Source organism: Coregonus lavaretus (genome assembly GCF_964263955.1).
Source record: "Coregonus lavaretus genome assembly, chromosome: 11".
Lineage (NCBI taxonomy): Eukaryota > Metazoa > Chordata > Actinopteri > Salmoniformes > Salmonidae > Coregonus > Coregonus lavaretus.
Genome location: NC_139998.1, coordinates 40,039,518 through 40,055,036, shown reverse-complemented (window position 1 = coordinate 40,055,036; position 15,519 = coordinate 40,039,518). Strand labels below are relative to the sequence as shown.

Sequence of the window (15,519 nt, the reverse complement as noted above, 5' to 3'; positions counted from 1 at the left end):
CCTTTTCCTTTCAGTGGCACTGAATATTTGCGTATTTGTGCCCCTGATGTTAAAAATATAAGGTTATTGAACTCATAAGAACAACCAGTGAAGTAAACATATGTTGGATATTTAGGCCATCCACTGAGATGTAAAAAAAAAAAATCCTATTTGTTATAGTTATACCTTCCTTTTTTCTTCATATATGCGGGGCGGTCATCCTCCTCCTCAGTCTGAAGATCAGATTGGACCACAGCCATAGGAAACTTACGGCGAGCCTCTTCATATGTGTCTGTAAGGGAATATGAATGCATTGTGTTTAGATTGCAGATACATATTGTTGTCTCAGGAGGTTGATGTCAGTTAAAAATAATTGACTGCAAGTGTAACATTAACTCACCTGTAGTGTATCTGACGTTCACATCAAACAAACCCCATGTTTCGTCAGGTGCTTCTTGACGTTTCACTGCCCTTGTGCAGCGTTCTGTGGATATATAAGGGGACCAGTAGTTCATGCCATCCTGGACCCATGATGAAGGCACAACTTCAGTCTCCTTCTCCACGGATATAAAGTCCACAATGTGAAACATGCTGTGCAAATTGAGAATTAATATGCATCATTTATAGTATTGAAAGTAAGACTCTCATAAGAGGACTTGCTCTGCTGACCAGCCAAACGCAGGCTGTGGTGTTGATTGTAACCGCTGACCCCTCCCACATTTAGCCCACTAGATTGTGTATTGGTGTCATGGTAATTTTTGTGTTTTACTTTTCCATACTAGTTGGTGACTTATGTATGATCACAGGTTTGTAGTGTATATTAATTAATATTTCAATATGATATGAATGATGTAGTGCTCATTACTTTAGACACAAATTCATGCACTTTAAAATACACATTTGTATTTAGAATAGTTCAAATACTTATATATTTCACACTTTTTATACAACCATTTACATACTGATGTTACTAAAAACAATTTCTCAGCTCTGGCATCCAACCAAAATGCAGCAGTTTTATATATTATGTTTGTAAAATACAATCAAGTATCTGTCAATATCTGTTAGATTACATTTTAGTCATTTAGCAGACGCTCTTATCCAGAGCGACTTATAGTTAGTGAGTGCATACATAATTTTTTTATATATATTTTTTCCCATACTGGCCCCCCGTGGGAAACGAACCCACAACCCTGACATTGCAAACGCCATGCTCTACCAACTGAGCTACATCCCTGCCGGCCATTCCCTCCCCTACCCTGGGCCAATTGTGCGCCGCACCATGGGTCTCCCGGTCGCGGCCGGCTACGACAGAGCCTGGATTTGACCTCTGCGCCACTCGGGATTTACAGATTGCAGCTGTTAACCTTCAACCAAATGAAGAAGCGGCATACCCACAAATTAATTTTTAAATGGCAAGAGCACATACTTTAGAAGGCTTTCATCTACCTTGACACATTTCAGATTCAAAGACATATCTGACAGAAGGAAGACTCCCAACTGTGATTTCACTGGGTAGTCAAAAAAGTATTTGACAGAAGTGAACTCATTATATACAACATAGGGATCCCCTTTAATCGAAATTATATTTCTAACTAAACCTATACTGTCTTTGCTTTTGATGCACTTGTCACCAGTGACAACCTTGATGCAGAAATTGGCTTGATATATTTCCTTGTATTCTCTGACTGGACAGGTAACATGTTGTGGAATAGGACCATCATTGTGAAATTGTTTCACTTTATGGTAAGAAATGTCACTACAACCATCAGAGGTCATATGTTCCAACTCTGATATCCGTCTTATAACTTGTGCTACAGGAAAGTGAGGGAAAAAAGTATTTGATCCCCTGCTGATTTTGTACGTTTGCCCACTGACAAAGACATGATCAGTCTATAATTTTAATGGTAGGTTTATTTGAACAGTGAGAGACAGAATAACAACAAAATAATCCAGAAAAACGCATGTCAAAAATGTTATAAATTGATTTGCATTTTAATGAGGGAAATAAGTATTTGACCCCCTCTCAATCAAAAAGATTTCTGGCTCCCAGGTGTCTTTTATACAGGTAACGAGCTGAGATTAGGAGCACACTCTTAAAGGGAGTGCTCCTAATCTCAGTTTGTTACCTGTATAAAAGACACCTGTCCACAGAAGCAATCAATCAGATTCCAAACTCTCCACCATGGCCAAGACCAAAGAGCTCTCCAAGGATGTCAGGGACAAGATTATAGACCTACACAAGGCTGGAATGGGCTACAAGACCATTGCCAAGCAGCTTGGTGAGAAGGTGACAACAGTTGGTGCGATTATTCGCAAATGGAAGAAACACAAAAGACCTGTCAATCTCCCTCGGCCTGGGGCTCCATGCAAGTTCTCACCTCGTGGAGTTGCAATGATCATGAGAACGGTGAGGAATCAGCCCAGAACTACACGGGAGGATCTTGTCAATGATCTCAAGGCAGCTGGGACCATAGTCACCAAGAAAACAATTGTTAACACACTATGCTGTGAAGGACTGAAATCCTGCAGCGCCCACAAGGTCCCCCTGCTCAAGAAAGCACATATACAGGGCCGTCTGAAGTTTGCCAATGAACATCTGAATGATTCAGAGGAGAACTGGGTGAAAGTGTTGTGGTCAGATGAGACCAAAATCGAGCTCTTTGGCATCAACTCAACTCGCCGTGTTTGGAGGAGGAGGAATGCTGCCTATGAACACCATCCCCACAGTCAAACATGGAGGTGGAAACATTATGCTTTGGGGGTGTTTTTCTGCTAAGGGGACAGGACAACTTCACGCATCAAAGGGACAATGGACGGGGCCATGTACCGTCAAATCTTGGGTGAGAACCTCCTTCCCTCAGCTAGGGCATTGAAAATGGGTCGTGGATTGGTATTCCAGCATGACAATGACCCAAAACACACGGCCAAGGCAACAAAGGAGTGGCTCAAGAAGAAGCACATTAAGGTTCTGGAGTGACCTAGCCAGTCTCCAGACCTTAATCCCATAGAAAATCTGTGGAGGGAGCTAAAGGTTCGAGTTGCCAAACGTCAGGCTCGAAACTTTAATGACTTGGAGAAGATCTGCAAAGAGGAGTGGGACAAAATCCCTCCTAAGATATGTGCAAACCTGGTTGCCAACTACAAGAAACGTCTTACCTCTGTGATTGCCAACAAGGGTTTTGCCACCAAGTACTAAGTCATGTTTTACAGAGGGGTCAAATACTTATTTCCCTCATTAAAATGCAAATCAATTTATAACATTTTTTACATGCGTTTTTCTGGATTTTTTGTTGTTATTCTGTCTCTCACTGTTCAAATAAACCTACCATTAAAATTATAGACTGATAATTTAAAATGTAAATGTACATGTAATTTCTTTGTCAGTGGGCAAACGTACAAAATCAGCAGGGGATCAAATACTTTTTTCCCCTCACTGTAGGTGTGTCCAAACTTTTGACTGGTACTGTATTTCCGTTGCTTTCTATTTGTGTTGTGAGGAAGGCACAGAAATTGCAAGCCTGTTGAGTTTCGCAAAACATAGATTAACACACACACACACACACACACACACACACACACACACACACACACACACACACACACACACACACACACACACACACACTGAGGCTCTGTAACAGAGTGTGCTACAACCTGGAGCCCACAAGCTGATCTTGATGACAAGGGAGTGCTGGGGTGATTTACTCCCCCTACACTCTAGAGTTCACTTATCCATGTCACTGTTTGACTTTTGGGCTGTGGTCCAATGGTAGAGTTAACGCACAAGGGTATTTTAAACACGGCCAGGTACGTTCTTCCAGTCATAGCTCAACGGGTGTGCTGCCCCTGACACACACACACACACACACAAACACAAACACACACACACACACACACACACACACACACACACACACACACACACACACACACACACACACACACACACACACACACACACACACACACACACACACGCACACACACACGCACGCACACACACACACACACTCAGAGGACAGCCAGAGGAAGGAGAGCTGACTGAGCCCCCCTTTTACATGTGTCCTCTATTCCCCTTCTGGGTTAGACACAGCACAAGCCATGCACAGCTACAGCAAATTGAGTAATTTTACCTGGAACGGAACCATAAGAGAGATGGGTAACTACTCCTGCAGTGGTAAGCAAGATATGCATCCTTGATACAGTATGCATCCTTGATACTGTATGTCTTGAATGTGCTGCTGAAATCCCTCACATTTGACTTTCAAAGTTCTTGGTTTTGTGCAATAATATTGCAATAATATATATTTTTTGTATCAATGCAGGCATGGATCCCAGCATAGGTTTGAATTTCACAATGTTAGCTTGCATGCTACTTATATCTGTGATTCTAGTTCACTGATGGGTTCAGTTTTATTAGTCTGCATGCCATTGCCTCTCCCAACTTCTGTCTCCACAATAAACTGCAACCAGCACTGGTCTTGCAAGATGTTTAGCTTACTGAAATCTTCCCAATTAGAGTTAATTCCTTAATGAATGAGGTGTGTTGGAAGGTAGTCTTTTCTATAAAAAGCAAAGTTGTTCTTCATTGTCTTTCCTGTTACCTATAGGAACAGATTGATACTCTAAGACATACTGTATTAACAGGTTGAGAGCTTCAAGTTCCTTGGTGTCCACATCACCAACAAACCATCATGGTCCAAACACACCAAGACAGTTGTGAAGAGGGCACGACAAAGCCTATTCCCCCTCAGGAGACTGAAAAGATTTGGCATGGGTCCTCAGATCCTCAAAAAGTTATACAGCTGTACCATCGAGAGCATCCTGACTGGTTGCATCACCGCCTGGTATGGCAACTGCTCGGCCTGCGACCGCAAGGCACTACAGAGGGTAGTGCGTACGGCCTTGTACATCACTGGGGCCAAGCTTCCTGCCATCCAGGACGTCTATACCAGGCGGTGTCAGAGGAAGGCCCTAGAAATTGTCAAAGACTCCAGCCACCCAAGTCATAGACTGTTCTCTCTGCTACCGCACGGCAAGCTGTACCGGAGCGCCAAGTCTATGTCCAAAAGGCTTCTTAACAGCTTCTACCCCCAAGCCATAAGACTCCTGAACAGCTAATCATGGCTACCTGGACTATTTGCATTGCCCCCCCACCCCACCTCACCCCTCTTTTATGCTGCTGCTACTCTATTTATTATCTATGCATAGTCACTTTAACTCTACCCACATGTACACTACCGTTCAAAAGTTTGGGGTCACTTAGAAATTCTTGTTTTTTAAAGAAAAGCAAATTTTTTGGTCCATTAAAATAACATCAAATTGATCAGAAATAAAGTGTAGACATTGTTAATGTTGTAAATTGCTATTGTAGCCGGAAATGGCTGTTTTCTAGTGGAATATCTACATAGGCGTATAGTGGCCCATTCTCAGCAACCATCAGTCCTGTGTTCCAATGGCACGTTGTGTTTGCTAATCCAAGTTTATCATTTTAAAAGGCTAATTGATTATTAGAAAACCCTTTTGCAATTATGTTAGCACAGCTGAAAACTGTTGTGCTGATTAAAGAAGCAATAAAACTGGCATTCTTGAGACTAGTTGAGTATCTGGAGCATCAGCAATTGTGGTTTCGATTACAGGATCAAAATGCAAAACACCAGTCTCAACGTCAACAGTGAAGAGGCGACTCCGGGATGCTGACATAGGCAGAGTTGCAAAGAAAAAGTCCAGTGTCTGTGTTCTTTTGCCCATCTTAATATTTTCTTTTTATTGGCCAGTCTGAGATATGGCTTTTTCTTTGCAACTCTGCCTAGGTCAGCATCCTGGAGTCGCCTCTTCACTGTTGATGTTGAGACTGGTGTTTTGCGGGTACTATTTAATGAAGCTGCCAGTTGAGGACCTGTGAGGTGTCTGTTTCTCAAACTAGAGAGACTAATGTATTTGTCCTCTTGCTCAGTTGTGCACCGGGGCCTCCCACTCCTCTTTCTATTCTGGTTAGAGCCAGTTTGTTATTTTAATGGACAAAAAAATTGCATGTCCAGGCCCGTCTGAAGTTTACTAGAGTGCATTTGGATGATCCAGAAGAGGATTGGGAGAATGTCATATGGTCAGATGAAACCAAAATATAACTTTTTGGTAAAAACTCAACTCGTCGTGTTTGGAGGACAAAGAATGCTGAGTTGCATCCAAAGAACACCATATCTACTGTGAAGCATGGGGGTGGAAACATCATGCTTTGGGGATGTTTTTCTGCAAAGGGACCAGGACGACTGATCCGTGTAAAGGAAAGAATGAATGGGGCCATGTATTGTGAGATTTTGCGTGAAAATCTCCTTCCATCAGCAAGGGCATTGAAGATGAAACGTGGCTGGGTCTTTCAGCATGACAATGATCCCAAACACACCGCCCTGGCAACGAAGGAGTGGCTTTGTAAGAAGCATTTCAAGGTCCTGGAGTGGCCTAGCCAGTCTCCAGATCTCAACCCCATAGAAAATCTTTGGAGGGAGTTGAAAGTCCGTGTTGCCCAGCGACAGCCCCAAAACATCACTGCTCTAGAGGAGATCTGCATGGAGGAATGGGCCAAAATACCAGCAACAGTGTGTGAAAACCTTGTGAAGACTTACAGAAAACGTTTGACCTGTGTCATTGCCAACAAAGGGTATATAACAAAGTATTGAGAAACTTTTGTTATTGACCAAATACTTATTTTCCACCATAATTTGCAAATAAATTCATTAAAAATCCTACAATGTGATTTTCTGGATATTTTTTTCTCATTTTGTCTGTCATAGTTGACGTGTACCTATGATAAAAATTACAGGCCTCTCTCATCTTTTTAAGTGGGAGAACTTGCACAATTGGTGGCTGACTAAATACTTTTTTCCCCCACTGTAAGTGACCCCAAACTTTTGAATGGTAATGTACATATTACCTCAATTACCTCGACTAACCGGTGCCCCTGCACATTGACTTTGTACCGGTACCCCCTGTATATAGCCTCCCTACTGTTTATTTTATTTTACTGCTGCTCTTTAATTATTTTCTGTTCTTATTTTTTCTGATCTATTTTTCACTTAACACTTTTTTATATTTTTTCTTAAAACTGCAATGCTTGTAAGTAAGCATTTCACTGTAAGGTCTACACCTGTTGTATTCGGCGCATGTGGCAAATAAAATTTGATTTGATTTAAAGTATATATACAGTATGGTGTCAGCTATTATGCCTTCTTGGCAATATTTACAGTAACATCTGCTACTTAATTAACTTCCTGTTGGAACCCAAGATGTTGCACAACAGCAGTATAATTTATTAGGAGATACACTTCGGACTATATACAGAATCTCCCTCTAGCACGCTCAAGTATAATGGATATGAATGGAAATGTATATAATCTTATCCGGTATCTTTACAGGCCCATGCATTATAGGAAATATCCACTCAAAACTATATTTTGGTATTTTTTCATTAGTCCACTGTTAATACGCGCCCAAAATGTTTTGCATGTCAAGTTTTCAAGATGTAGGATTTTCAAAAGCACTTGCCACAGTTTTCCTTTTAAAGAGGCTTCTGTGAACTCATTTCACTTGGAACTCCGTTCTCAGATGCACCTGATTAGCAAGCTATCCACGTCAGGCTTTGCAATATAAATGCCCTTACTTCTCCTTTCCACCCAGTTACTCCTATGAGTAAGAGCGAGAGAGTGTGTGAGAGAGAATTGTTTCTTATTAATAGCAAATTATTCACAGGGCCATAGTTATCCCTCTGTGTCGTTCTGAGAGGAATCAGTTTGATGACAGATGGGTCTTTCTGGCACTATAAGACACAGGACCCTACGGTGTTCACAGAGCACTTTGTACACTAAAATGTCAGTCGGAACCGGTCCAGAACCACTCAAAGTCCGCCATATACAGTGCATTCGGAAAGTATTCAGACCCCTTCCCTTTTTCCACATTTTGTTACGTTACAACCTTATTCTAAAATTGATTAAATAAAACATTTCCCTCATCAATCTAGACACAGTACCCCATAATGAGGGTCTGAATACTTATGTAAATAAGTAATTTCAGTTTTTTATTTTTGCTTTGTCATTATGGGGTATTGTGTGTAGATTGCTGAGGATTTTTTATTTTTTTTAATCCATTTTAGAATAAAGCTGTAATGTAACATAATGTGGAAAAAATACTTTCTGTAGGCACTGTATTTCCTGTATCTCCAATACCAGGTTTCTATGACACTTTATCACAACAGATTACTCTCTTTTCATTGGATCGCCCTGTTATCTCCTGTCTCCTTTTAATGTCATTTTTTCCCTTTGAATAAGGGATGTAATTTGGCAAAGAATAGTTTAATATCAATCCACTCCCCTCAGGTTCATTGTAGGTTCATACAGGTTTCCTTGACGTGAGAAAAAGTGTAGCTGGCCTCCTTGATGTGAGGAAGAGCGTGTACCTGGTCCGTGCTCTAAAGGCTGCTTACGGTGTAATAAAGTTATATCTGATCCTAGCAGCTGGCTGCTCTCCTCTCTGGTTCCTTCTCGGCCCAGCCAGTTTCATCTCCCTGCCAGTGGGCTGCTGTCCTGGCTTGTGTCATCAACAGGGGTGCCAGGGTGAAAAAGGCATGGCTGACTTCTCAACCTCACTGGCATCTCCATTCTGACGCCACCAACATGTACAGTACAGGAGGCCTATACATCAAGCACATATAAGCTATACACTTACAAAAACACCTGCTCTCTCTCACACACACACACACAGACATATATCACCCTCTCTCTCCCCCTCTCCCTCAGATCCACACACGTTTTGGAGCTGGCCTTTCTTTGGCTCATTTGGCATTCGGCAGTGGCTCATTTCTTTTCCATCTGTTTGCCTTCATTCAGTTATTTTTGATTTATTGATGCATTTGCAAGTCAGTGGCTGGCGAGGTTACAACCGTGCACCTACCTTCCATTAAAGAAAGGAAATTAGCTCTTTATTTCATCTGATTAGCGGTTGCATTTCACGTTTATGTTTAGAAACGGCTTACAGCTAGATAATATTTCACAACAGCTTATGTGGTTTTTGAATATGTTAAAATGTGATGAATGGATTCTATATATAGGCCTAGTTATACACTGAGTGTACAAAACATTAGAGACACTGTTGGGAGTGAAAATCCCAGCAGCGCTGCTGCAGTTCTTGACACACTCAAACCAGTGCGCCTGGCACCTACTACCATACCCCATTCAAAGGTACTTAAATATGTTTTCTTGCCCATTCACCCTCTGAATGGCACACATACACAATCCATGTTTCAAGGCTTAAAAATCCTTCTTTAACCTGTCTCCTCCCCTTCATCTACACTGATTTAAGTGGATTTAACAAGTGACATCAATAAGGGATCATAGCGTTCACCTGGATTCACCTGGTCAGTCTATGTCATGGAAAGAGCAGTTGTTCCTACAGTTTTGTACACTCAGTGTATGTGATCTATGTACAGTAGAGTTCTATCCACCCTATTTCTTATTCATTCTTATTCAAGCCCTGTGTCCTGCCCTTCAGCCTGACCCCCTGTGGTCTTTGAAGCCTTGGCTCTCTCCCCTTCTTCCCTTTCCCACCTTTAATTGTTTGCTGTCACCCACCCAGCTTACTGCCAACTCTTTAGCCCATGAACTTCACAATGCCCTTTGCTTCCCCGTTAAAAGTTCACAGCGTTAATCCCAACCTGACATAATTTAACCCATTCTGTTCTGCCCAAGGAATCCTGTGTGTCAGAGTTTCCCTGCTATGGGTCCAACAGGCAGTTGGGATTGGTCTCTGAAGACAGTAAAAACATGGCTGTGGCTTAGCATAGCGGAGAGAGTATTTTAGCTGTGTGAATAATATGAACTGTATCTGTTCCCCTAGCAGCAGGTCAGCAGCACGTTGGATTTAGGGAGCTATCTTTGATGGGTTAGTTAGTTGAATGGTTCAAAATAAAAGGGGGGTGTTGTGGGTTATCCATTGTCTTTGGGACGAGTCTAAAAGGAGGTTGATGCAGGAGGCGGTGGGGGAGCTGTATACCCAACCCTGCTGACCCCAGCAAGGCCAGGAATTTCTCTGTACCGGATCATTTCGATCAATTCATATTAATTTCCTTCTAAGCTAAGCAGCAATATTTTTATATAGATTATAAATCCAGAGCCTGGATTTGAACCAGGATCTCTAGTGGCACAGCCTTAGACCACTGCGCCACTTGGGAGATAAGGCTAGAAATGCTAACGACAACTCTAATGGTGCATAGAGTTGTATGGTTTGTTAAACTTTTGCAATCAATGGTTTTTGTTTGGAATACATTTTGATACAAAGTGAAAATATGAGTCCATTATCGTGGAATTGCCCTTATGCTCTCCAATGACACATCAACAGTAGACCTATACACTGAGTATACAAAACATTTAGAACTTTGCTCTTTCCATGACATAGACTGGCCAGGTGAATCCAGATAAAAGCTATGATCCCTTATTGATGTCATTTGTTAAATCCACTTAAATCAGTGTAGATGAAGGGGAGGAGACAGGTTAAAGAAGGATTTTTAAGCCTTGAGACATGGATTGTGCATGTGTGCTATTCAGAGGGTGAATGGGCAAGACAAAATATTTAAGTGCCCTTGAACAGGGTATAGTAGTAGGTACCAGGCACACCAGTTTCTGTCAAGAACTGCAACACTACTGGGGTTTTCATGCTCAACACGTTCTTGTGTGTATCAAGAATGGTCCACCACCCACAGGACATCCAGCCAACTTGACACAACTGTGAGAAGCATTGGAGTCATCATGGGCTAACATCCCTGTGGAACGCTTTTGTAGAGTCCATGACCTGACGAATTGAGGCTGTTCCAAGGGCAAAAGGGGTGGGTGCAAGTGAAACTCAATATTAGAAAGGTGTTCCTAATGTTTGTTGTACTCTGTGTAGGTTGTTAGATATCTCAAGAAGTCAAAGGCTTTACACTCAATAAACTCAAGGCTAAATACTGTCCTCTAAATCCTCTCGCAACACTCAATAACACAGCAAATGTGAAAATGAGGGCACTGAAAGGTAGAAAGATAGTGAAGATGGTGGCATGCTAGTACGTTTCAAAGTGTCAATGCCTCCCATTGTGCCACATTTCATCATTTACAGTCAGGGCCGGTTCTAGGATGATATGTCTGGGTGGGCAGTTTCAAGCTTGCTCACTGTAACATGACATTTTGGGTGGGCAATGCCCAACCCTACACCCCCCTATGGTCCTGTTCTGGTTGTGTTTGTGTCCTAGGCCGGGTGAGTGGGACTTCCGTTGAACTGATACCAGATCAGTATTATCCCCAGAATTCCATATATTCCTACAGAACGGACACCATGTTCAATTCATCCATTATGGCCAGAAAGTTCCTCCTGACCTACCCTGCTGTCATCGCTCATAATTTACAGCCTCTCCTGTCCATCCTTTCTCTAATCCACATGGTAGAAATAGCCCAGCTCATACATACTCACTGCCTTACTCTGCCTTTCTCTTCACTGTGGGGTTTTGAGGAGGAATAGGGTCCATAACAGTGTTGTCATATGATTAGATGAAACACTGTCTTTATATGATCTTTTAATGAGTACTTAATAAAGATGAGCCAGGGCTTGGGGAGGATGGCCCATGTCAGAAGGATAAGATCCTCTTACTGTGGGCCTCTAAAGGGAGTTATTTTGGAAGAAGTCGGTGTGTATGATTTGAGGCAATGATTTCTGTGTTAGCCCACCAATTGGGCTTGAGTCTGCCTTTTTGGCATCAGGTTCCCTCCCCTCCCCTCCCCTCTCTCTACCCAGACTCTGCCCTCTTCACAAGGGTCTGAGCCAAAGACCTGTCAATCCCAACCACTATAAACATAAGGGAAACCTAAAGAAGAAGAGAGGATCAGTTTTCAAAAGCAAGGACACTTCATCTTTGTATGATCTTTCTCATGAGAGCGTGTGTAGCTCAGGCTTTCGTAACTGTATCCTCACTGATGTCCCTGCTGGCACTGACCACTTGTGGAACAGCATTTAGCACTGAATGTGTTGCTTGAAACATTTCTTAAAGCAGAAAGTTCTGTCAATTCCTGTGTGCGGCGTATTAACTGGGTCATTCCTACTGTGCGGTGCCTTTTCTGTTCCCAGGAAATGTTGCTTCTTATTTAGTGCCAAATGTTGATTCCAAAAGGCTTTAAATATAAGGTCAGGTGTCCTTTACCTTAAAAACAAATTAAATATGGATCTTGAAAGGGAATTTTATGCATTTTGAACACTTTTCTTTTTTAGTGGATGTAGGTGTTTTGCCATGTCCCTGGGTGTTATTCATCAACTTCCACAAGAAATATAAGCCATAAAGTAATACAATATTTAAAATCTTTCTTCATTGTTTTATAGTCCTAGTTAAATTCTCTCTCATCAGTAACGTATTTTCTTCTCATGATTATTGTGTTTATTATTATTTTATTTAAGATTTTCTGTGAGTGCCTAATTTCCACCCTGTTAGTTTGTTGTAATTCTCCATGTAAGAAATCAACCCCTTCCTACAATGACACCACATTCAGGAAGTGTCATAATTTATTTGGTGGAAAAACAATGGTGCAAAGTTAAATAAATATAAACACTCAGTTGTATCTATTTTTCCATGTTTCATGTTGATATTCACTCATACATTTCTGCCTTGTTAGGATAAATTACAGAGAAAATTAACAACATTTCAAAATGTTAAAATATGTTTGATAGAGAAGTTAAAATCCTGTTCAAGCGTTCACCATTATGTTAGCTCAATCTTGTTCACTCACAGAGCTATGGCTAATTTAGGCTCCAAATGTCCACCCTGTTAGGTACCACCCTCTGGCGTAACACAGTTTCTCTGGTCCCCCGCAAGGTTGGAATTCGCTGTCCATGGTGCTGAAATTGCGGCATGTCTATGCGGCTACATGCCTATCGAATCGATGATAGGCTTTGTGTTGCAAGTGCTTAGCTTTGCTTTAGCTAATTGATAAATGTTTATTGGTAGGCCTATTTGGTTGTCATTTTCTCAGTAATAAATGTTCAATGCAACAGCATACTAATCATCTACCATTTAAAAAATATATATACACCTGTCCTTTATAGGCTACCTGAACCTGCATGACATGAGCCATCCTCACACTCTCTCCCAGCTTGGATAGAAAGTTGTGTGTAAAACCAGTCCGCCCTCAAAACTCTAGCTTACTAGGGATTGTTTCAATTTGCAGTGTACTATCTATAGCTATATACCATATTTAGCTGCTATTTACAAACGTTTTATAAAAATGACACATGAAATAAAAAAAGTAGTAGACAGTCTTTCCTGAGACATTGTACATTATACTGTATGTCCATTGCGCTGCACACAATTTAAACTTAGTATTGAATGATGCATGTCAAGATATACCAGAGATAAGGGACTGTTGATATTGCAACCACACAAATCAAATGCCGGTTCACCAGTATGAACAAAATGGCAAACAGCTTTTTTTGTTCATGCCCTCAAAAACTGTTGTCTGCTAAAGATGATGATCTGTTTGCATCTGCCAATTTATTGGCTGCCGGCAACTAAGGAGAATGAGAGGCTCAATTAAAGCTGTTACAGAACTGCTGTATTTGAAACACAACTCCCTTCTGCCCAGTTTTCCTGATGTTGCTACGGCAATCAAGCTGTTTTTACCATCCCTGTAACTGTCGCTTCTGCGGACCGATCGTTTTCTAAACTAAAACTCATAAAGAACTAGCTAAGAAGCATTAAGCGCTCGGTCTGAAATGAGCTTTTGAACACCTGAGGAAGCTCCACTCATTGCACTGGCGCCATCGTAGCCTTGACCACGGCATTTGTTCACTGATATCTGATATCCCCTTATACTTTTAATTAGTTTATTTTTATTTTTTCACTTTTTCAGTCACATTCCTGAAGCACAAGAAACAGACACTTAGCTTCCTAGAACACATGGAAATTAAAAAGGTTTATGAATAACTTTTTGGAGGGTTACTGTCAATGATTTATATATAAAAATTGACATCAATGACAGGCGCATGGGCCCCCTGCCTTGCGGGGGCTGAGGGGGTGTCCAGTACGCCAGTGGTTCCACCCTGTTAGAATTATGTACCTAACAGGGTGGAAAATGCACCTAAAATAAAGTGCTTGACCAATATGTTTTTCTGAAAGTTAAACGTCTTTTTTTCTGATAGAAGGAACCGCATTACAGGTTGATACAAGCATATAACATTTGAATCAGGTCAAAGGAATGTAACACAGCAATGGAAAACAATATTGAGGAATAATTTTCCTTCATTGTTGATTTCCCCTACCTAACAACTATCTTTAATTTAAGCAGATTATTCATTTAATGAACTATCTGCTACCGTTATCGGATGACTGTCATTCATATTCCATTCACCCAGCTCAATGTAACATAGATAGGTTTAGGCTTCAATATGACACTAAAATGTTTCCTATACCCATCATGAGGTTTCTACAACCTGACCTAACGTAGGTGCACAGGTCGAGAGAAATTTTAGTAATCAAGGTGACAGACATTGACACATTCAATACCGCCTTGCACAATCTTGCCTGCATCTAGCTGATCTAGGGTGTAATCATTAGTCAACAGTTGCAAACGAGAGTTTCTATTGGACAAATTCCGGTGTGTTTATTCCTGTTTCGTTCCGTTTGCTTCCGTTTAAGAAACATTTTTCAACAGAATCGGCGGAATGAATACACCCCTGATCACACGAAAACACAGTTCACTTTCATAGCAGCCACATACAAACAGCATGATACCTTTGATCGTTAGATAATTCCTTCTCGCATCTACACGCTCTCATCCTCTCATCTTTTCCCTTTGCTTGTGGACTTCAGTGCACAACACATCAGCTGTATGTAACCAGGCGAAAAGACTTTCCAAGCCAAACCTTATTATAACCGCTAACCGCTACACACAGCCTACATCATTGTCACCATATTAGCTAACGTCAAGTCAGCATAGCTACTAGAACTAATGCGTTAGTATACCCGCTACAATCATGCAGTAAAGTGTTAACAAGCAGTTTAGCAGTTACACCGGCAGGTCCCAGTGGCAATAAATTAATAAAACCAAAAGCGTACCTTGACTTGGAAGAGTGCCAGTGTTGGATAGCCATAGCCAGCTAGGTAGGAATACCTGGGATAGGATAAAGTAATCCTTCTACCCCCCCTTACCCCACCCCCCCCAAAAAAAAATAAAAAAATAAAAAATAATAATATTGTAAAGTGGTTGTCCCACTGGCTATCATAAGGTGAATGCACCAATTTGTAAGTCGCTCTGGATAAGAGCGTCTGCTAAATGACGAAAATGTAAATGTAAATGTAGGTAACATAGCATCCCTCTCTGTTTGAGCCAGGTGTCTGAGTAGGCTAAACTAGCTAGCTGCATTCGCTAGCTAAGTAAGTGAAAGTAAAAAAAAAAAAAGAAATGTAGCTAGCTCTCGCTCTCTCTCTCATTCTCTCTTGCTTGTCCTTCATTTTTGAAGAAATTAAATTTGTTC

General features: G+C 41.3%; 1 pseudogene across 1 annotated transcript in view; it reads left to right on the top strand.

The window, feature by feature from the left end:
* Window positions 1-4,083: 4,083 nt before the first annotated feature.
* LOC311137544 (cytosolic carboxypeptidase 4-like) overlaps window positions 4,084-15,519 on the top strand; it is a 226,011-nt pseudogene continuing 214,575 nt past the window's right edge. The window contains exon 1 of the transcript in view: window positions 4,084-4,159. The product of the transcript in view is annotated as a cytosolic carboxypeptidase 4-like (transcript). The remainder of the gene's footprint in view (window positions 4,160-15,519) is intronic.